General features: G+C 35.8%; 1 non-coding gene across 1 annotated transcript; it reads right to left on the bottom strand.

Moving 5' to 3' along the window:
• Positions 1-20,995: 20,995 nt before the first annotated feature.
• LOC145565855 (small nucleolar RNA R71) lies at positions 20,996-21,102 on the bottom strand. Its single transcript, XR_014095220.1, has one exon. It is a non-coding gene; the product is annotated as a small nucleolar RNA R71 (small nucleolar RNA).
• Positions 21,103-22,322: the final 1,220 nt, after the last annotated feature.

Genomic DNA, 22,322 nt, shown 5'->3' with positions numbered 1-22,322 from the left:
AACAGCCACGAAGACAAAGCACGATGCAAGCTTCTCACTAAGATTTCATGTTTTCATCTTCTTTTGTTTCAAACCCTTCCCCCTAAAAAGTCTAGCATAGGTTCTCCTTACCCATGTGTCTATGTGTCACGTTTCTTACCTTCTTCATAAATGAGCATCTCTTTCTTACATTCGATCATGTGATTAGCAAAAAAAAAAAAAAAGAAATCAATTGCCAAACCAAACACAAGGTATACCAATGATTTGAGGTACCTTTGCAATCCATTCATTCCCCATTAACCATTCAATCACATATCCATTTCTTCATCAACCACTTTGAGCCTCGTCTAACGATTGACCTTATTTATTCAACCCACATTCACCTAGCCCTGGGATAGGAAAGTGTGAAATTTGTATAATATTCAAAAAGCAAGTAAAAAAAAATAGAAGCAAAGCAACAATAAAATAATGTCTAAGGGCAAGTGTTCCAATGTCTTTGATATGAACACGTCTCAAATTGCGGCTCTCATCGAGTTCTTGGTACCGTGCCTAAGAAACATGAATGCTAAGTGAGTGATGGACCGCATGATCTGAGATTGCCCACATTGATTCAAAAGAATGAAAAAAAATAAAGCAAAACAAAAAAAAAAAAAAAAACTTGCAAAATTCAAAATTTTCAAATTTACAATTACACATCTTGGGGATTCTCTCGAGTCTTGAGCCTTTTACCCTTTTCGTCTTTAAACCATCAACTTAACCATATTACAACCCTTGAAAGACCACTTTAAGGTGTGCATACACTTGTGCAAAGTTCGGTTAGAGCTACGTTCGGCCTAATTCCTAACGGATACGTAGGCAACCTCTCAATGAGGTGCGGCCACATTCATACTCATATTCATGTCAACATTCATATCCACACATGATCGAGTCATTTCCAATGCTTATCTTTACCCATATAGAGCTAGACTTGGGGGCTTGAACCCACATCATTTAGCCTACCTAGCTTAAAGAGTCACCATCTCGACTCTTCTCACATCTCTTTCCATCACCATAGCCTTTGTAGCCTCACCTTAGTATCACTTTCACACATACATAGCCATATCATCTTTTCCTTAGGAACCCTTTATCTTGAAATCTTGTTTTCCTACCGCGCATGCTTCATTATCTTTCAAGACAACATTCATTAGAAGAAACATTGTATACTTGCTTAGCTTCCTGACTTGAGCAATGTTCATTGTTTCATGCATCGCATAATGTGTTAAGCAACATTTATATATCAATGATTTGTAATCATACAAAGGATATCGTGATTAGCTCCATGACCTAAGCAACATTCATTGTGCAATACTCAACAATCACTTCATCTATATACGTGCTTAGCTTCCAGACCTAAGTGACGTTCAAGATCGTTTCTTTACACCATATATGATACTTAGCTCCATGCTGACCTAAGTTCATTCATCTATCGTGTCACATGATGTAATTGTCCTTAGCCTCCTGGCCTAAGAACATGCATCATGCATACATTATTTTCAAGACAAGCAATTCAATCCGTACGATTCATTTCGTCTTGCTCAACAAGGAAGTTTAAAACTTCTTCCCTGTTTCATGTTTTTCTTTTGAGGAAGTTCAAAAACTTTTTCAAAATTTTTTCATCGAGGGAAAGTCGAAAACAAAAATTTTTTTCACGTCTTTCTTTTTTGGGAGAAAGTCGATACCCTCCACTCATGACAAAAATGACAGAAAATTTTTGCTTTTGCATCTTCGTTTGCTTGTGTCTGCACACACTCTCAAATCATAGACATAGACACACACTCACGAGTCATACACATGTCATGTCATGTCAAGTCAAGTTTGATCAAGTCAATCGCAGTCTATACGGGTCCTTTCGTAAATTTTATTTTGCAGGTCTCACCTACAGCCCACGTTCAAGGACAAGGGAACCATTTATAGCCCACGTTCGGGGACAATCGAACCAACTACAGCACATATTTGGGGACAATCGAACCAACTATAGCCCACGTTCGGGGACAATCGAACCATCATCATTTTTCAAATATTTAGTGATCATCTCCCAAGCAAAGACGATTGACGGTGCAAGGTTCTCGATACACAGAGACTTGCAATCTCATCATTCGACAAGCTTTTCCTCAAGCATGGAAAATTGTCGGTCTTTGCCACCTCTCAAGGCAAAGAAGTCACCGATTATATCACAACAATCTTCATCCGGTGGTTTTCTTCAAGCATAGAAAGCTACCGAACTCATTTGCCACCGATACACTAGTGCCATAAGCTACCAAATTTATTTGCCACTGATACGCTAGTGCCAGATACCATCGAACATATTTGCCACCGATACACTGGTGACAGATACGCATTCTATATATACTCTTTTATCTGTTGAACTAACGTTTTCTGCATGTATCGGTGTATAAAGAGTGATTTAGGATCGCAGAACGTCTTAAATCATTCTTCGTCCCTATCACTTACTTTGACTATTGTTTTCAAAACTGATATTTCTACAAACTCAGTCAAAGTGGGGGCTTCTGTAGACACCTAAAAATGTCTCCCCAAAACCAAACCCGATGATGAACAACCTTTCACCGCCATTATTGGTCGGGTTGAGTATTTAATCTTGGAGTGCTTAAATCCATATTCAATCCATAACTTATTTTCCTCTTTTCGTGCCTTTAAACCCAAAATAATTCATTTCGTGTCCCTTAAAATCATTCATTTCTTGTCCTTTTTATAAAAATGTTTAGACTAGTTTAATTTGGTCCATAATATGGGTCCAATGATTGAATAGTTGGATGAATCTTTAAAAGAGCTTTCCAATGATATATTATAATCCCACATCCGAGTTATAACAAATAAGTTATGGTCAAAATACAAAACTGAGCCTAAACCGGATCTAAGCCCACCTTACCTACGATCCAATGATCATGTGGAGGGTCCAAAGGCTTTATTCCATTCCTAAACCAATTAGGATTAATTGGAAGCTTCTATAAGTTTCTAAAAGATCTTAATTATCATTTATAAAAAGATAAGATTAAAGAGTTTGAAATTGAATAAAACTCCTCTTTTAGAAAGTCCTAATTCTATTCAAAATGAAAGACGTTCAAAGATAGTCAGATATGATTTTTGTGCCTTATATTTTTTATCCAAATAATATATGGTTGGATATCCCTTAAAATTATCTTTTCAATGATATGTTATAACATTAATTCCGAGCTATAACGAAAAAGATATAAAAGAAATACAAAACTTTATCCAAAACTGACACCGTCCCACTATTTCGGCTATATCTTTTTTTTATAGAAACTATTTTAATCTGATTCTAATTGGGTTAGAAATTAGACTTCAATATCTTTCCAAAGACATATTATTTATCTTATTCCGATTTTTGGATCAAAAGATATGATAAAAACAAAAACCACAAAAACTGTTGCCTATCGCAAGAGTTTTATTTCGATTCGAATTTGGATCTTTTCTTGATTCTTCGACCCTTTTTTTTTATTTATAAATAGAAGTTGTATCACCCCTTTTTCAATCATCAACAAGCTTGATCACAAAATAATTCTCTTCTCCTTCTTTAGCCTAAACACTAGGATTGAAGTGATCACAATATTTTAGAATTATATGTTGCGTTAATATTCAACCAGTTTAGCTTAGTAATAGTTTGGAGTGAATTGAATCTTTGTTTGCATGCCTATGAGATCGCAAGAAATACTTTTCACAATAAGAATCGAGTAGAGGCCAATACGGGCGAATGTGACTCCATGACTCACTTCGTACCATCATCCCCGATCCTCCTTTCGTAGTTCCGAACCATATGGAGTTAGCAATCTCATCGATTATGAATGGGGTGTAACCTTCACGGGTCAATCGTTGTTGCCTTTCGTTGTCCCTTTATCGTGATTGCCTTTTATGATCCGTGAACGGTTTACAAGTTCCTTTAAAACTTGTTGGCGGCTCCTTACTTTCCTTGTCCTTAATCGTATATGTCAATTCTCACTTCCTATGAGTGCCAAGCACATTCACATATGCTTAACGTAGGCGTGCTTCAAATGACACCTACAATTCCCTATATTTGTAAGTCAGATTTTGGATGAAGAGGCGAACCATCTCTCTTTCTTTGGGAGGATCTACCAAGAGTGCAGCCGTTTCCCTCCACCTGTTCAGATATAAGTGGTGAAGCCTTCATTCTCTTTCTATTTGAGAATAGAGAGTTCACGTTCAAAAGTTCTAGTTTGAGTGGTATACTTGTAACGATTCATAAAACTGTCGGTGACATCTTGCCAAGTTGTAGTATGCTTGGCATCTAGGGAATAAAACCATTGTTAGCAAGCATGCTCTAAGGAGAGAGGGAACATCGTAGGGAAGAGCGTTATGTTCAATCCCTGGAGAGCCATGGTTGCAGAGAACACCTTAAAATGGAATATTCGATTGTCAGTAGGCTTGAACTTTAAAATATCAGCAGTGGAGAACTTTTCAGGGAGTCTGTCCTTCATATTCAAAGGTGTTGGAGGCTGTTCCATATAGGTGAAATCCTCAGAAATCTTGCTCATCTGCTCTTTCAATTTGTCAAGGGTAGCAACAATGACCTTGTTTTGTTCCATGTTAGTGACCCTAGTGGTCATGGTTTGCATCATGGTAGACAGTGCCTCGATGTATTTGTTAATGTTCTCAATATCTTCCTTAATGGCCATTGGAACGAACTGAAAGTAGTTTGAAGGTGATAGTTTAAGTGATGTGGAGATGGTGAAGTTTCTTTGAACGCCTCTTAGATCTAAGAGATTGTTGCGGTAATGACTCGAACTGTATTAATCTACCCCTGATCCTTGACCAAGTACTGTGAAATAAAACAATTCACTTAATTGTTTCATTCATTGCTCAAGATAGGAAAGGAAGGGGAAAAAATAGACATTTGAAAACAGGTGAGAAAAACTCCACTCATTTTTTATTATGAAGAAAAAAGGGGGTGCATGAACCTAGTATACGATCATAAACGACATGGTGCATGACTCGAGTCGGAAAATAAAGAAAGTTTGTGGACTATACTTGACTCGTGAGTGATTACGTGATGTTATAAGACCCATGGTATGATCGCATGGCTAGACATGTAAACAGTAACCAAAATGACTTACTCAAGGACTCAATTAGCACGGAAGACTAAAAAATGAGCTGACTGGACTAAACCCTGACTGCTGTGACACGGTGCTGACTGCTGTGACACGGTGCTGGTTTCCGTGACACGGTGCTGAATGTCTTGGCGCGGTAATCAGCTCCAGGTTCTGTTTTGTGCATTTTTCTAGTTTTTGTCAGTTTTAGAGTTTGCGCTAATTACTAAGTGAGTATGGTCCATTGGCATTCGTTAGTCATAAAATAAACCACCATAGACAAAGAAAGATCGTTAATGTTAGGATCAAAACAATCAAATATACACACATAGGGACACGTAGGCACAATAATGCAAAGAAGAGTTCGCAACCTAAGGTCAGGTTCTATGTTCCACTATGGTCAAGTTTATTTGGTGTCAAAAGGGTACCATGGTTAAGAGTTTGGACTCGTTAGCAAGGCAGCGTTCCTTGAGGGTGTATGCCAATGGGCGGCTCTGCAAGTTCGTGATTAAATCGAACTCGACTCCATGGTTTGGGTGAATTTAATAACTCGGATGAACCCTTATTGCCATGAGCGTTTTTGGGTTGATAGAGCTTAAATTCCCCATGGTTAAGACGTATGTAGAACACACATGTTTTTTCAGAAAAATCAAAGGAAGCTAAAAACGAGAAAAAATACAGAACCACTGAAGGAATTTTACAGGAACCGTGTCACGGTGAAAAATGCCGCGACACGGTACAGTACACCGCATCACGGTGTACAGTACCGTGTCACTGCGCCTTTGCCATTACACGGTGCTTGTAAATTTCAAATAGTGCCTCGTTTTCTTCAATCGTGATCAGGTTATCCAATTTCTCCTATGGGCGAACCTAAAATACGACGTTAAAATGTTTGTGAACATGCAAAAATGCAAATTTAATCACAAGAATACGATTCAAGAATTTTTCAAATCTCATCCATTAATTTAAATTTAATACTGGATCACTTATATCGATAAATGTCCAAGAATCCTCCCTAGTGGAGTCGCTAAATTGTAGGCGTTGTTTGAAGCGCGCCTACGTAAGCATGTGGTGAATATGCTTGACACTCATATGAAGTGGAAATTGACATAATAATATTAGGGACAAGGAAAGTAGGGAGTCGCTAAAAAGTTTTTAAGGAACTTGTAAACCGTTCTCGAATCATTAAAGGCAACCACAATAAGGGACAACGATAGGCAACAACGAATGACCCTTGAAGGTTACACCCCATTCATAATCCATGAGATTACTAAATCAATATGGTTCGGAACCACGAAAGGAGGATTGGGAATGATGGTACGAAGTGAATCATGGAGTCATATTCGCCGGTATTGGCCTCTACTCGATTCTTATAGTGAAAAATGATTCTCTAAGATCTCAAAAGGCATAAAAAAATAATTTAATTTGCTCCAAACTATTATTAGGCTAAATTGGTTGAATATTAATGCAACATATAATTCTAAAATATTGTGATGACTTCGATTAAGTAACAAGATTAAAAAGAAACCTAAACCGGTCGTCCAAATTATCTTATTACTCGTTATTTCCAATTACATATTCTCTTTAACATGCAATATGGTGATCATAATAACAATAGAATAAAATCAACATTAATATTGGAAGAAATTCAACATTAAATTGTTAGTCAAATCAAATATAAATAAACCTAATCATGATACTAGCAACAGAATAGAAATAAGAGTAAATAAGTGAATTAATTACTCACTTTCCGCGTTTTCTTAAATTCCTACATCATGAATAAACTGTTAGTAACTTCAATAAATAATAAATTTAATTGAAGCAATTAAATTAAATAATAAGTAGAGTTGATTTTGTTCAAACCCTCAGTTAATTATACCTTTCACGCCGTGGTTTAAGTATAGAACTTCGGGTCAAGTATGGACTTTTTGGAGTGCTTAGGGGAAGTATTATAGAAAAATAGGGTGGCTAGGGTTTAGAATAAAGAGGGAGAAGGGAATGATTTTTGATGTAAGGAGAGAGAGAATGATTTATGGTGCCCCGAATTGCAGAAATGAGGGGGGTATTATTTATAAAGGAAATGAACAGGGGATTCCACGAAACCCTAGAAGAGAAAAGAGCCGTGAAAAAACCCTAATTGGGAAACGTGTCTCGGTGTGTGTACCGTGACACGGTACTGGGCACCGTGACACGGTACTATACACCGTGGCACGGTACAGCACACCGTGTTGCGGTGTACAATTCTGCCAAAAATGCGTCCAAATTCATTTTAGCGCGTGAGAAAACACGCGGAATAGACACGGGAAAGCACCATGATACGGTGAAGAATACCATGACACGGTGAAGAATTTGTGTCATGGTACAAGGCACCGTGACACGTCAGCTTGTACCGTGACGCGGTGCTTAAGTTGTTGTTCGGTAATTCCAGTTTTTTACGCGTTTTTAAAACTATGATAACTTTTTATCTGTAACTCGGAATAAGGAATATAATATATCGTTGGAAATCTTATCAAGTATACATTCCAACCCAATTGGAAACAGGTCAAAGGTTTTTTGTAGATTTAAAGATAAGGCCATTTTAGTGAAAGGGTGTCGGTTTTGGGCCGAGTTTAGTATTTTGCTCATATCTCCTTTGTTTTAAATCAGAATTGGGCTTATGATATATCATTGGAAATCTTATTCAAAGGCTTATCCAACCAAATAATATTTGGATCAAAATTGTAGGGCCACAAAATCAGTTCAGCTCGATTTTGTGATGTGGACACGAAAAGAGGAAAATATGTTATGGTTTCGGGAAAATGGGCTAAGAATTGGGTTGGTTTATCAAATGTATTGGATTGAACATGGATTTAAGCACTCCAAGATTAAATACTCTACCTGACCAATAATGGTGGTGAAAGGTTGCTCATTATCAGGTTTCGTTTTGGGGAGACATTTTTAGGTGTCTATAGGTATCCTTCTTTCTTCTCTATTTTATTGCTTTCTTAGGTTAGATTTAATGCTTTAAAAAACTGCAAAAATACCTTCCAATGAAAATATGAATCATGCTTCCCTGTGTCCCTTGATGAAAATTGTTTCGACACTTAGTTATTGATGATGAACATTGTGGATTAGTTGGTCATGATTTGATGTTTGATTGCCTTGAAATTTTAACATGCGTCAATTTTTCCCAACTACTTGTGAATATAGTGTTTGACTAGTTGATTTGGTGTGGAATGTGTGTTAGTTCCTGGTATATCATTGAATTTGAGTATTGGTTTGCAACTATGAATAATGTTTATATGATTTACTATTATGCACAATGAAGAGGACGAAGACATTTGTTCTTTTAGGTAGCCTTTAGACGATATAGACACACTTATCCCTTCTTGTTACCCATGTTGTTGCTTGTGCCCTTTTTATTGTTTATTAACCACATTACAAGCCAATTTAAGCCCCATAGGTTCCTAGTCCCATGCTTGGCTTGGGAAAGCTTTTAGTTAGTGAGGTGAGAGAGTTGTGGTGTGCACATAATTTGCACAACGTGGGTACTTAAGAAGAGTAATTTGTTCTTTTGTTATTGTGATTGGAAAAAAAATTGAGAAACTGTTGTTCAAAGTTGAAAAATTCCACTGTGAAATAAAAAGAAAAAAAGAAAGAGCAAAAGAAAAAAAAAATTATTTCAAAGTTCAAGTGTTCTAATGAAGGTTGCTCGAAAGAAAAGAAAAAAAATCAAAAGAGAAAAAAATCAAGATCAAAAGAAGGAGTTCGACGTTTGTTTGATTCACTCAAGTTCTATAATATCATTTCTTTATGAGTGAAGTTGTAAGTGCTGAAAAATTTGTGAAATGTTAGATTAGTTGTTTTGGTGAATTTTTGTAGTGTTATGTTGAGTTATATTGGAGATGATTGGTCATTATTTATTTTTGACCTTGGTTTTATTAGGATTTGGCTCCCTTAAGCATAGCGTTACTCTCACATTTTCCCAAATATTTTTTTACCTTTTCTCTAGCCTTACATTACAAGCTTTGAAGACCTTCCAACCTTTGTGCATAGAGTTATGTGAATGTGAAAATAGTTGTTTATCAATGTGAAGGATGACTTGATATATTCCGAGTCGATTACTAGGTTGAGTGTATGTCTTTTAAACACACGAGTGCATGAGTTGGGAGGCATTGTTCACATATAAAGGGTTTGGGATGGAGAGCGATCGAGTACATCTTTTACTCGCCACATAAATGAGAGTTGAGTGTGTGAGCACTAGTCTTGAATTCTATCTGCTCTTGTGGTTTGCTCTACTTGACAATTGTTAGGGAAGATTTGTAATCGGATGGATTTGAGTGATTGATTATGATGCATGTTTGTTGGATTGGCTTTGAGTTGTGTCATGGTTTTGAAATTTGATTTAGGGTGAAGTTATGATTTGTTTTAATCATTACCTTGCTTAGGGACAAGCAAGGGTTTGTCTTGGGAGAGTTTTATATATGTATTTTATATGATATTTTATCCCCCATCCCATGGTCATTTATATGCATATTTGAGCTCTTCGGGGCTACTTTTAGTACTAATGTGTAGTTTTGAGTGTTTTATAGAGTTGGAATTTGTTTTGTAGGAATTTCCCAAATTTGTCGGTAATTTCTATGGTTTTCCGGCCACTACGAGATATCGAAGCTTTTGTCACATTCATGACCGTTGATCGTAGCCCAAGTCCGGTTATATCGGTGATTAAGGGCTTGGTTCGTGGAATTGGTCCAAGTAATGGACTAATAAGGAGGAATTGGGCCATAAGAGTTGAAGCCCAAAAGAAGAGAAGCAAGATAACTCGGCCAAGAAAAGACTAGGCCTGATTGGGCGGCCTATGGCCCGATTGGGCGGATGCCCAGAACGAGGAGAGTTGAAAAAAGGCGAGCCCGATTGAGCGGCCTTTCGCCCGATCGGGTGTGTGTTTCTCCTAGGAGGCCTAGGACTTGTCGTTTTAGCTAATTTTAGGCTTAGTATTTAAGCTCTTTTTGTAAGCTTTATTAGCTACGTTTTTCCATTACTATTATTTTCATGCAAAAAATTTTAGAGAGATTTTTAGTTGGAGATTATTGTTAAACTCAAATTTTCCCCTTTTAGTGCAATTTCATATTTCCTTCACTTGGTATTACTTCTCGTCTCTTTTATCGCTTTAGTCATTGCTTTGATTTTTATTTGCTTTGTTTATTTGTGTTTGGATTTTAATCATGTTGTCTTCATATGCTTTGATTAGTTTAGATTTAAATTAATTTGTGAGTAGTTTAATTCTAGGTTTCTTGGGGGGATCCATAATTAATATGAAGGGATAATTTGTTATTTTTTATTATTGATATTGCATGATAATTTCTTATTGAATTGTTTTAATTCCTTACAATTGGATTATTAATCTAGCAGATGTGATTTGATTGTAAAAGTATAGCAATATCGAATTGAGGAATCGAGCAGATGTGATTTGATTGTAAAAGTATAGCAATATCGAATTGATGAATCGAGCAGATGTTAGTTTGATATTAAAGGCTATTTTTCAATAAGAACTTAGATCTAGTAAATTACGAGAGCTTGTTAGATTTATGTTAATTAATGAATTGTGAGAGCCTATTAATTATGTTATGTTTGCAATATTAATTATTGATTGTTATGTTTTATCCCGGAGTATTAGTTATTGGTGAACCTGTGACCCTAGGCTTTTTATTATTAATTTCTTCCTAATTTAATCTTCTTTCTTTTAATTATTCTCCTTAGTTTAATTCCCTTAAAAATAATTTGGTTACTTAATATTTTAGATTATATTAATTAATTAGAAATATATATAAAGACTTGTTTTCCTGTGGATTCGACCCTACTTCCCTATATAATTTAGTTAAAGGACTTAGGTAATTTTTTTGATTAGGTGATACGACTTTAGCCTATCAACCTTCTTTTCTAATGACTTTAGGATTGGATTTGAACATTTCCAATTAACTTGGTGCCAAGTGATGATGTAATAATTGGAGGTGAAATAGACGTCAATGGTGTCGATGAAAGGGACTTCAATCGAGGACTTGAAATTGATTTTAAAAAGCCATCAGGTGAAATTGATATGGAATCTAAACCAGACTAAGATCAAGATTAATATCAAAATTATTCTCAACAGCATATGGTCGTCAAGGTCAAGCTCTGCCAAACAATGGGAGATCACTAATAAGTCATAAGCTCTTAAAATTTTTTAAATGGTACAAAAAAAATAAAAAAAAAAACTATCAAAAAAGCAACGGACTATTTAAATTTCTCACGAAGGCCTATAAGCAAGCTGTGTCATGATTCCAAAAAAAAAAAAAAAAAAAAAAGGCAAACCACCAACAAGTATAATCCATGCATAAATTATCACCATGTGGGCATAAAAAGAGTACAAATCCCAAAGGAAGATATGAGGAAGCTAAGTATTGGTAAAAGGTCAAGCATTAGAGATGTTGCACATATGCTCAACATATTAAGGAGCAAAATTTAAAGGATGATTATAATGGTAGACTTAAAGGCACATACTAATGCATTACGCTTAATAATGATAGAAGCAAAACAAAATTTGCAAAAGTGAAGTGGATTATAAGACTATTCATGCAATCAACATGGAAAAAGACAGAATATTTTCCATATTGATGAGAGGTGGTTTCATTTAATTAGATAAACATCAAAGGTATTACTTGGAAAAAAAATAGAGAAGGGAAAACATAGGTCAAGTTAGTCAAGCACAAAAATTCCTGAAATCATGTTCATAGTACATGTGCTAAACCAGTGTGATAAGAATTGGGAATGCAATTTCGATGGAAGACTTGGTTTCTTCCCATTTACATATAAAGAAGCAGCAAAGAGGAAATCAAAGAGCAGAGATAAAGGGATTGTGATCACAAAATTGTTGAATTTATCACAAAGGAAGCAACTAGAATGATGCTAATAGGTCAAATTATTCCGGCTATTAAGGCAAGATGGTCTAATGATGATGGAACTTCTAGGACCATCTACATAGAACTAGAAAATTGTAGGGCACTCAAGATGATCATGAGTGGGGAACAAGTACACAAACAAGATGGATTCACATTCATCTTAGTGCAACAACTAGCAAATAATATTGATCTCTACATCTTAGATTTATGAATTTAAGAAACATATAGTCACTTCAACACAAAAAAAAAAAAAAAAAAAAAAAAAAATTAAAAATGCCTAAAAATGTTAATGAGCTGCTAGATGCAGTAAAAGAAGCTTACTATGAGTTGAACCCACAAGCATTTATTGAACTTTGTATGTATCACACTACAAATTATAATGAATGAAATATACTTAAAATGCATAGTGCAAATGAATACAATGTCCCTCACATTAACACGGAGACTTCTTAGAGATAGTAAACTTAAGGAGTGACTAGATGCCTTAACTTGGGCTATGTTAGAGGCAGTGTATGGTAAAGTGGAAGAACCATAAGTCAATTTGGCAAAATGACACAAATGAAGCAACAAGCAAGGCATCACAAGGGTAACAACAACTCACACAAGATAGAGTTGCACATATGTAGGAATAAATCATAGATGGGGATTAGTCACGGGAATCACAACACATGGAATTCACACAAACACATCCTCCTGAAATTAGTGAAGAGTTAGATTATTAAGCATCACAATTAAGCAAAGATACATTTTGGTTGGAATCCATAGTTCACTTCAAGATATCGTACACTAGTTTGTTCAATTGACCATGAGGTATCAACATCAAAGTAAAAGTGAAGTACATATTTTATGTTTTAACAACTTTTTGGAACACCATTACTTTTTGCAAAAGTATAACAAAGCATTACTCTTATATATTATAATTATGTAAGAATGAATTAATTAGGGGTAAGATTTTATAGGGAATGCATGATCAAATGTCAAATGTAATGAAACAAATATTGGAGGAAAACCCTAATTTGTTTGTTTTCTTATTATGTTATTGCATAACAAGTTACGCACATTGCATTTCCCAACACAAAGGCAAACAAAGATCATCTTAGAAATCCCCAATCATCAATGATTATCTTTTTTTTTTACGGAATGATTATCAACTCCTAATAAAAATTTCTACATAAAAGTCTCAAAAGCCATTTAACAATGTTAAATATAGTTAGAATCTATTGGAAAACAGTGTTGAAAAGTGTAGACACCTGATTGTGTCTCCCCAAAAACCAAACCCAGTGATGAGTATCTTTCACGTCATTGAATATCGAACAAGGTGAAATGTTAAAGAGTCTCGTGAATTTTCATTTTTCTAACCTTTCTTTAAATGTTTTATTCATTTCGTGCCTTCAAACTCAAAATAATTCATTTCGTGTCCCTTAAAATCATCCATTTTGTGTCCTTTATACAAAAACGTCCAAACCGGTATACTTTGGTCCATAATCTAGGTTCAATGATTGTATAGTTGGATGGGGGATTGAAAAGAGTTTTCCAATGATATATTATAAGCCCAAATCCAAGTTATAACGTGGAAGTTATGGCCAAAATACTAAACTTGGCCTAAGCCCACTTTACCTACGACCCAATGATCATGTGGATGGTCCCAAGGCTTTAATCCCATTCCTAAACCAATTAGGATTAATTAGAAGCATATATAAGTTTCTAAAAGATCTTTATTATCCTTTTTCAAAAGGTAAGATTAAAGAATTTGAAATTAAATAAAACTCCTCTTTTTGAAAGTCCTAATTCTACTCGAATTGAAAGACGTTCAAAGACAGTCATATTATTTTTCTGCCTCATAATTTTTATACAAATATTTTATGGTTGGATATCCCTTGAAATTATATTTACAATGATATATTATAATATTAATTCCGAGCTATAACGAAAAAATTATGAAAGAAATACTAAACTCTATCCAAAACTAACACCGTCCCACTATTTCGGCCATATCATTTATTCTACAAATTCCAATTGGGTTGGAAATTAGACTTCAAGAGCTTTCCAACAACAATTTATTTATCATTTTCCAATTTCTTGATCAAACGTTATGATAAAAACAAAACCCGTAAAAACTGCTGTCCATCGAAGGAGTTTTATTCTTATTCGAATTCGAACCTTTTTCTAATCTTTTGACCCTCTTTTTTCCTTATAAATAGAGTTCATATCACCTTTTTTCAATAATAAACAAGCTTGATCACCAAAAATCATCATCTCTTCTCCCCCTTTAAGCTAAAGCTTATGCTTTCTCTCTCTATTCTTTTTCTAAGCCTAGCCTGAACACATTAAACACATCTTGCTTGATCACACTCTCTCTTGCAGGTTTAAAGGGAATTTGTACTTGAAATCACGCTTAATAAGATAATTTATAATTTAATTTAGGCTTAATATGATTTTAATTCAAGTGATCTCCAATAATAGATTTATTTGTGCATTAATAATCAACTAACATAGATTATACAGGTTTAGGATTAATATATTGATTGTATGTTGATCGAAAAGCGCACATGAATATGAGAAGAAAAACGTAGAGGCCTATTTAGGGCAGGTTCAATCTCTTTTAGGTTGGATTTGTACCTTTATCCCCGAATATCTAGTCATGGTTCAGGACCACTATGGAGTTAGCGATCTTTGTGATCGTGATGGGGTATAACCGTAACCTCGTGAACGATTTACAAGTTCCTAAAACTTGTTGGCGACTCTTTTGCTCTAGCTTTCTTCCCTTTGGACGCCGCCATGTTTAAATGCATGATCACAATGGGGCTCAAAGTTAGGTGTTTGAAATATTCCCTACAATTTTTTAGCGACTCCGCTGGGGAGGATTTATATTTTAATTCCTAAAATTTATTTTGGCAATAATTTAGAATGAGTAAATGAGACTTGAAACGTTCTAAATATTCATGTGTGTAATTTTGATTAACATTGTGGCATAAGCATAAAAAGGTCTGCATTGGAAAGACCATCCGTAATGCGTCAAAAACATAGGTTTTACACGTAGGAAATTTGGAAAATATCCTTCACAACTAGAATCGAAAAAACTCTACGAAAATCAGAAAATCCCGAGAACACAGAAAGCTGCCGAGGCATGTAGGAACTATCGCGAGACAGTAGCATCTATCGCTGTGCGATGGCTTTATCGCGACACGATGGTTTCGTCGCGGCGCGATAGAGTCGTCGATGTACGATGGACTCTGTTTTCTCGCGCCGAGTTGTTCCAATACCGAGCAAGAAATTTTTCATTCTTTTCCAAAACCCATAATATATGTGTTCTACATATAGGTTTAGCCCTTGGGAATTCACGCTCCATATATCCAATCAAACGTTCTGTGCAACGAAGGGTACATCTGAGTTTGTGAATTCACCAAACCATGGAAGCAAGTTTAACTTGCGGGGTCCCATCCATACGCACCAACCCTTCCAAAGGTAAGGCTTCTGCGTGATGCATTTGGACTCATAACCATGGACCCTCTTTGACTACCATAATCCTTGAACTTTAGAGAATTAGAGCCATGGTTAGATTGCAAACTTATTGCATCATGTTGTGACTACTTGACTACTTTTGCATCTCTTGCTTGTGCATACTTATATGTTATTAAACTAACCGTTTGTGTTTATTTGTGTTCATAAATAAAGTATAAATAAACAAAACAATGACTAAAAAGGACTTTGCTCAATTAATTGATTAATTAATTTGAACTTATAAATATGTCTCAAATCGAGTCATAGTTCCTTTTTTATATTGAGTTAACCCGGATTTTTATTTCCACATCTTGCACAAGAGTCTACTTGTTTTGTTCATATCTGGAGTTCTAGAAATAGTTACGTGTTGTGCAAACTATGGATATGTATCCTCAGATTTTATCTTTCATTTGGAGTTGGTTTTGTCTAATTCGAAGTCACAGATCAAAAGTTATCATTAAAATACTACAACCTGTCTAGTTTAGTGTATATAAAAGAAGTCTTAACTTAGTTTTTGTACAAGTTAATCATATGTCAAGTCACATGGTCATAACATGAGTCTTGAACATATCACTTTCACTCACTAGTCAAAAGCACACACTTTGTATATGTGTCACCATGCCCATGTCTTAGGTCCATGCATGAGTCGTCTTTTCCGTCATTTGAGTTGAAGGTCCATTCTATTTCCGAAGTCTTCCATATCTTTCCATCTACATCATCTTTCCATACATTACATACCTCACACCTTTCTTTTATAACACTTTCCACTTTTATCTTACATGCTTCCTCGATACATATCATTCCCCTCATCTCCGTGATCTTTCCCCATCTATGCATGTTGAATCGAGTTTGAGTAAAATGACTAACCATAAGTATCCATGACTTCCCTTTCCACAGCACTTGGTCAAGAAGAGAAGGGCGCTTAATCAAGGACAACACTTTCGTCCAAGTTTTACTCTTTGATAAACTAATGCGGCACAGAAAAAGGTTCGTAGTAATGGCTACCCAACAGGAAGTTGATGAGATGAAGCAAAACATCAATGGACTTAATGAGATGATCAAGACTCTTGCTCTTCAAGTCAATGACCCTAACAGGCAACTACAACTTGAGCGCATAGAGGAGAGCCTTAACCAAGTGTGTAATGACTACAAGTTTCATGGGATTAGCTCACAAGGGGTCTCAATAGACAGAGAACTTCTTCAGCACAAGTTCAATGCCAATGACATTCTTAAGTTCAAGCCAATTGACAAACCTTACTTTCACTTAAGGGCTTTTGAAACAATCATGGACATTAAGGGAATTGATAGTTGTCTTCCCTACACACTTCTCACTTTCGCTTGAAACAGTATGTCAACAATGGTTTTTCTCTTTAGATAAAGAAAAGATCGCTACTTGGGATGCTATTACACATGCTTTCATTAATAGATATAAATGTAATATTCAAGTAGAAACTGATCATAGGGAACTTGAAATGCTCAAACAGAAAGAAAATGAAGGATTTATTGCCTTCTTCAATAAGTGGAAAGAAACTTCCGCTAGGATGGTTGAAGTTCCAAATGAGAAAGAGTCTGTAAGGATGTTCATTAAAAACCTCCAGGAAAATTATTCAAAGCACTTAAAATACCAAAACAACTTGAATACTTTCAAGGTCGTCTATAACATAGGAATTGACATTAAAGATGACCTTGCAAAATAGAAAGCTACCAACCATAATAACAACAGTGGCTGGAAAGGAAAGAAGAACGACAATCCTTCTTCTTCCAAAAACACCTACCCTATTAACAATGTTAGTACCTTTGATCTTAATGATGTCTTAGCGATCAACTCCATGCCAAGGGACTCATCACTCCTATTGGACCTCTTCAAGATCCAATACCCGAAAACAAATCACCCAACTAGGATTCTAACGCTCATTGCTAGTACCATCAAGGTAGGGGTCATACTACCGAGAGTTGTTGGAAGCTAAAAGAGGCCATCCAATATTTGATCGATAATAACAAGCTTCCCATTCCCCCAACTAGCAAGAAGTCCAAGTAATGAAAATCACAAAGCACGAGCGGGCTTCAACGACAAGATCTCATGATTTCTTTTTCTTATTTTTTGATTCCCCTTCCCCATTAAGTCTAGCATAGGCACCCTTCATTCTCATTAGATTTATTAGAGTCTGATTTTATCCTTTTTCATTTTAATGAGCATTTATTTCTTTACATGTGATCATTGCATTGCATTTAAAAAAATAAAAAAATAAAAATTGTCGGCCTAAGCATAAGGTATACCAATGATTTGAGGCACCTCTTGTAGCAACATCATATCACCTTCACCTTTTCAAATATATAATTCCTTACTTGATAAACCACTTTAAGTCTCGTCTAATGATTGGCTTTTCTTTTTTCAACCCACATCTACTTAAACTTGGGATGGGATGGTGTATAACTTATGTAATCTCCAAAAACAAAAGCTTGAGCGATTTTACCTAGATTTCAAAAGTTCAAAAAGAAAATAGAAATAAAAGTGTGGAAAAGGACAAGTGTTCCAATGTCTTTGATATGAACACGTCTTAGATTGCGTCTCTTATTGAGTGCTCGGTACTGTGCTTGAGAAACATGAATGCCAAATTAGTGATAGACCACATGATCGGGATTGCCCACACTTAAAAAAAAAAAAAGGATTCGAATATGAAAAAATGAAAAGCAAAAAAGAGAGAAAAATAATAATAAACAAAAGATAGTGAAAAGGTGAGAAACCTCAAGTATACAAATACCAAGATTCAAACGTAAGGTTGCACACCTTGGGGGCTTGTTTTAGGTCTTGAGCTTTTATCCTTTCTTCTTCAAACTTTAGCCTAACTCTGTTAGAACCCTTGAAAGACCTATTTGAGGTATACACAAACACTTGTGCCAGGTTTGGCTAGAGCTACGTTCGTCCTGATTCCTAATGAATATGTAGGCAACCTCATATTGGGGGTGCGATTGTAATAAAAATGCATTCATATTTACATTCATACATGATCATATCAAGGGATCTCCAATGCTCATTATTATCCATTTAGAGATAGACTTGGGGGCTTGATCCTTACATCATTAGCCTACCCAACCTAAGAGTCACCATCATTTGACTCTTCTCAATATAATTTTCCACACCATTAGTCTTTGCGGCCTAACCTTAGTGTCACTTGCACACACGTCAAAAATACATAGCCAAATAATACTTCCCTTAAGAACCCTTTTTCATGAAAACTTGACACAACTTTGAAGCACGCCTTGTCACCTTAGATCATTCATTACTCATAATCATCATAGCATCACAAAGTATGAAGTACTTAGCCTCCGCGCCTAAGTTACCCAAATAATTTCATTATCGAGTGAACAATTGAGATAGTCTAGGATGTTACAATCCTTGCACCATGAGATACAACATCAGCACATACACTTGATTTAGCTCATTCAATGATATTCGTGTTTTATGTGCTATTTTATCCCCCGTCCCACGGTCATTTATATGCTTATTTGAGCACTTCGGAGCTACTTTTAGCACTAATGTGTGGTTTCTAGTGTTTTGTAGAGTTGGCATTTGTTTTGTAGGAATTTCCCGGATTTGTCGGTTTTTCCTATGGTTTTCCTGCCACTACGGGATATTGGAGCTTGTAGCGCATTATGATCGTTGATTGTAGCCCAAGATCGATCGTATCGGTGACTAAGGCCTTGGTTCGTGAAATTGGTCCGAGTAATGGACCAAGAAGAAGTGTTGGGCCTTGTCAATTGAAGCCCAAAAGATTTAGAAGAAAAGCTCAAGGTTTCGGCCAAAGAAAGCCAGGCCCAATCGGGCGGCTATTGGCTTGATCGGGCGGCAGCCCAGAAAGCAGCATTCGAGGAAAAAGGCAGGCCGCCCGATCGGGCGCGAGTAATTTCAGGCCGTTTAGGAGTTTTGTTTTGGCTAATCTTCGAGCTTAGAATCAATACTCTTTTGTAATCTTTCTTAGTGACGTTCTGTTTTTTTTTTTGTTATTATTCTCTTTCATACTCAAAACTTTAGAGAGATTTTAGTTGATGATTATTGTTAACTCAAGTTCTTCCCTTTTAGTGCAATTTCATGTTTTTCTTCTTCTCTTATTTATTGTTTATATCTTAATCATGTCTTTTTCATATGCTTTTATTTGTTTAGATTTAATTATGTGTGAGTAGTTTAATTCTAGGGTTCTTGGGGGGTCCATAATTAATATGAAGGGATAATTTGTTGTTATTGATTATTGATATTGAATGATAATTTCTTATTGAATTGTTTTAATCCTTTACAATTAGATTATGAATCGAGCAGATGTGATTTGATTGTAAAAGTATAGCAATATTGAATTGATGAATCGAGCATATGTTAATTTGATATTAAAGGCTATTTTCAATAGGATCTTAGATCTAGTAAATTGCGAGAGCCTATTAGATCTATGTTGATTAATAAATTGCGAGAGCCTGTTAATCATGTTATATGTGCAATGTTGATTATTGATTGTCATGTTTTATCCTGGAATATTAATAATTGGTGCACCTGTGACCCTAGGCTTCTTTATTATTGATTTTTCCCTATTCTTAATCTCCGTTGTTTAATTCCCTTTTAATAACAACAATTTCGGTTACTTAATAGTTTAGATTATATCAATTAATTAGGAATAGAAAGACTTGTTTCCCTGAGGATTCGACCCTACTTCCCTATGTACATTAGTTAGAGGATTTAGGTAATACTTTTGATTAGGTAGTACGACTTCAGCCTATCTAAATTTGGCGCTGTTGCCGGGGAAACGATTTTATTTTTATTTCTAATCATTTTTGTAGTCTAAATTATTTTCTCTAGTCTCAGAGAACGCAAATTCTTTGAGACAATTTTCTCATATTTGTTTGTTTAGTTCTGTGTTTATGCCCAGGAGTTCTAGATCAGGTTACGTTCCATTCGATCCTAAAATCGAATGATCTTTTCATAGACAGAAGAACCATTACAGACATGTATGAGACACTTCTAAAGGTAATCCACCTTTGGAACCCCCATCTGATTCTAGCGATTCAAAAGTTTCTTTAGAATCTAAATCAGAGATGACGGCACCACCACCTCCTCCAGCTCGCAAGCTCAGCGAATATTCGCAGCCGTCCTTGACGGATTTTCCACATCTTACTCCTACTCCAGCTCTTGATGGGGTGCAATTCGAGATCAAGCCCTAATTTATCACGATGATTGAGAGAAAGCAATTAAGTGGAGCTAAGGGTGAAGACCCTAATCTTCATATTGAGATTTCTGTCAGTATTGCAACACCATTAGGAAAGTTGGGGTCACACAAGACCAAATCAGGGAGATTCTTTTTCCCTTTTCTTTATGTGGAAAAGCTAAATTGTGGTTTAATGGTTTGAATAGAACTGCACTTGGTATTACTGACTAGGAGACACTTGCTTAATTTGAATTTTTATAACAAATATTACCCTGCAGAGAGGACGGCTTTGTTGAGAAGTGCAATTCAGAATTTTTCCCAAGAGCCAGATGAAACTCTATATGAGGCTTGGGAAAGATTCAAGGATCTGTAGAGTGAGTGTCCTCACCATAATTTATCACAATGGCATTTGATTCAAGCCTTTTACAATGGGCTTGGAAACACATCTAGAACAATTCTAGACTCTGCAGCCAGTGGGAGGTTTATGAATCTTAATGTTGATAATGCAGACCAAGTTATTAAAGATATGGCAATTCACAATTCCCAATATGGGAATCCTAGAGGTTTTGCTAACAAAGGGAAACATAATGTTGATTCCGTATCCTTTGTGCAGGCTCAGTTAACATCTATTTGCCAAAAACTAGATGATCTTAGTACTGCTATTCCTAATTCTATAGCTAATGATTCTGCTGTCAATAATATTAATGAAGCTTTTTGTGTAAATGGAATTGTAGGACATTGGGAGCAACATTATAGGAGTTATATGGAGCAAGTTAATGCCTTCCAAAGCTATAGGCAGAATAACCCATACTCCAACACTTATAATCCTGGCCTCCGAAACCATCCATATCTTTCTTACAGGAGCACCAATGTGCAAAATCCTCCAACTCCACAACAGCAACCACCACCACAGCAGAAATATTACCATCCCAACTCTGGCCAGAAACCCCAATCACAAACTCCCCCACATACTGACCCTGCCTTTTCAGAAATTAGAGGGATGTTAGCAAACATGCAAAAGCACATGGAGAGTAGAGATGCTCAAATTGATTCAATTATAGCCCATAATAAAATTGTTGATAATCAGATTGTGCAACTTTCCTCTACTCTACAAATCTCCAGCAAGGAGTCCTACCATCGCAGCCAGTACAACCCACGGATCATGCTAATGCAATTACTCTGAGGAATGGTTCACACTATGATGGTGTGCCCAAAGAGGATGAACCTCTCACACACCAATTGCTAATCCTGATTCCCTTGTACCAAATGCTAATATTATAACTGCAGGGCTCTAGGAAAAAGCTAACACTTCTAATATTTCTTCACAGGGTAAACCTCAGGAGAAGGGTGGAGATTTGCAAGGCCCTACTATCCAACTTCCATTCCCTAATAGACATCTGAAGAATAAGTTGGATAAGCAATTTGGTAAGTTTCTAGAGGTCGTCAAGAATCTGCAGGTAACAGTTCTTTTCACTAATTTAATCACTCGGGTTCTTGCATATGCTAAATTCATGAAAGACATTTTGACTAGGAAGAGAGCCTTTAAATATGTTGAGATTGTAGCTTTCACTGAAGAATGTAGTGCTTTACTACAAAATAAATCTCCACCAAAATTA

Source organism: Chenopodium album, chromosome 10 (genome assembly GCF_948465745.1).
Source record: "Chenopodium album chromosome 10, dcCheAlbu1.1, whole genome shotgun sequence".
NCBI classification, from domain to species: Eukaryota; Viridiplantae; Streptophyta; class Magnoliopsida; order Caryophyllales; family Amaranthaceae; genus Chenopodium; species Chenopodium album.
This window is presented reverse-complemented; position numbering and strand designations above follow the sequence as displayed.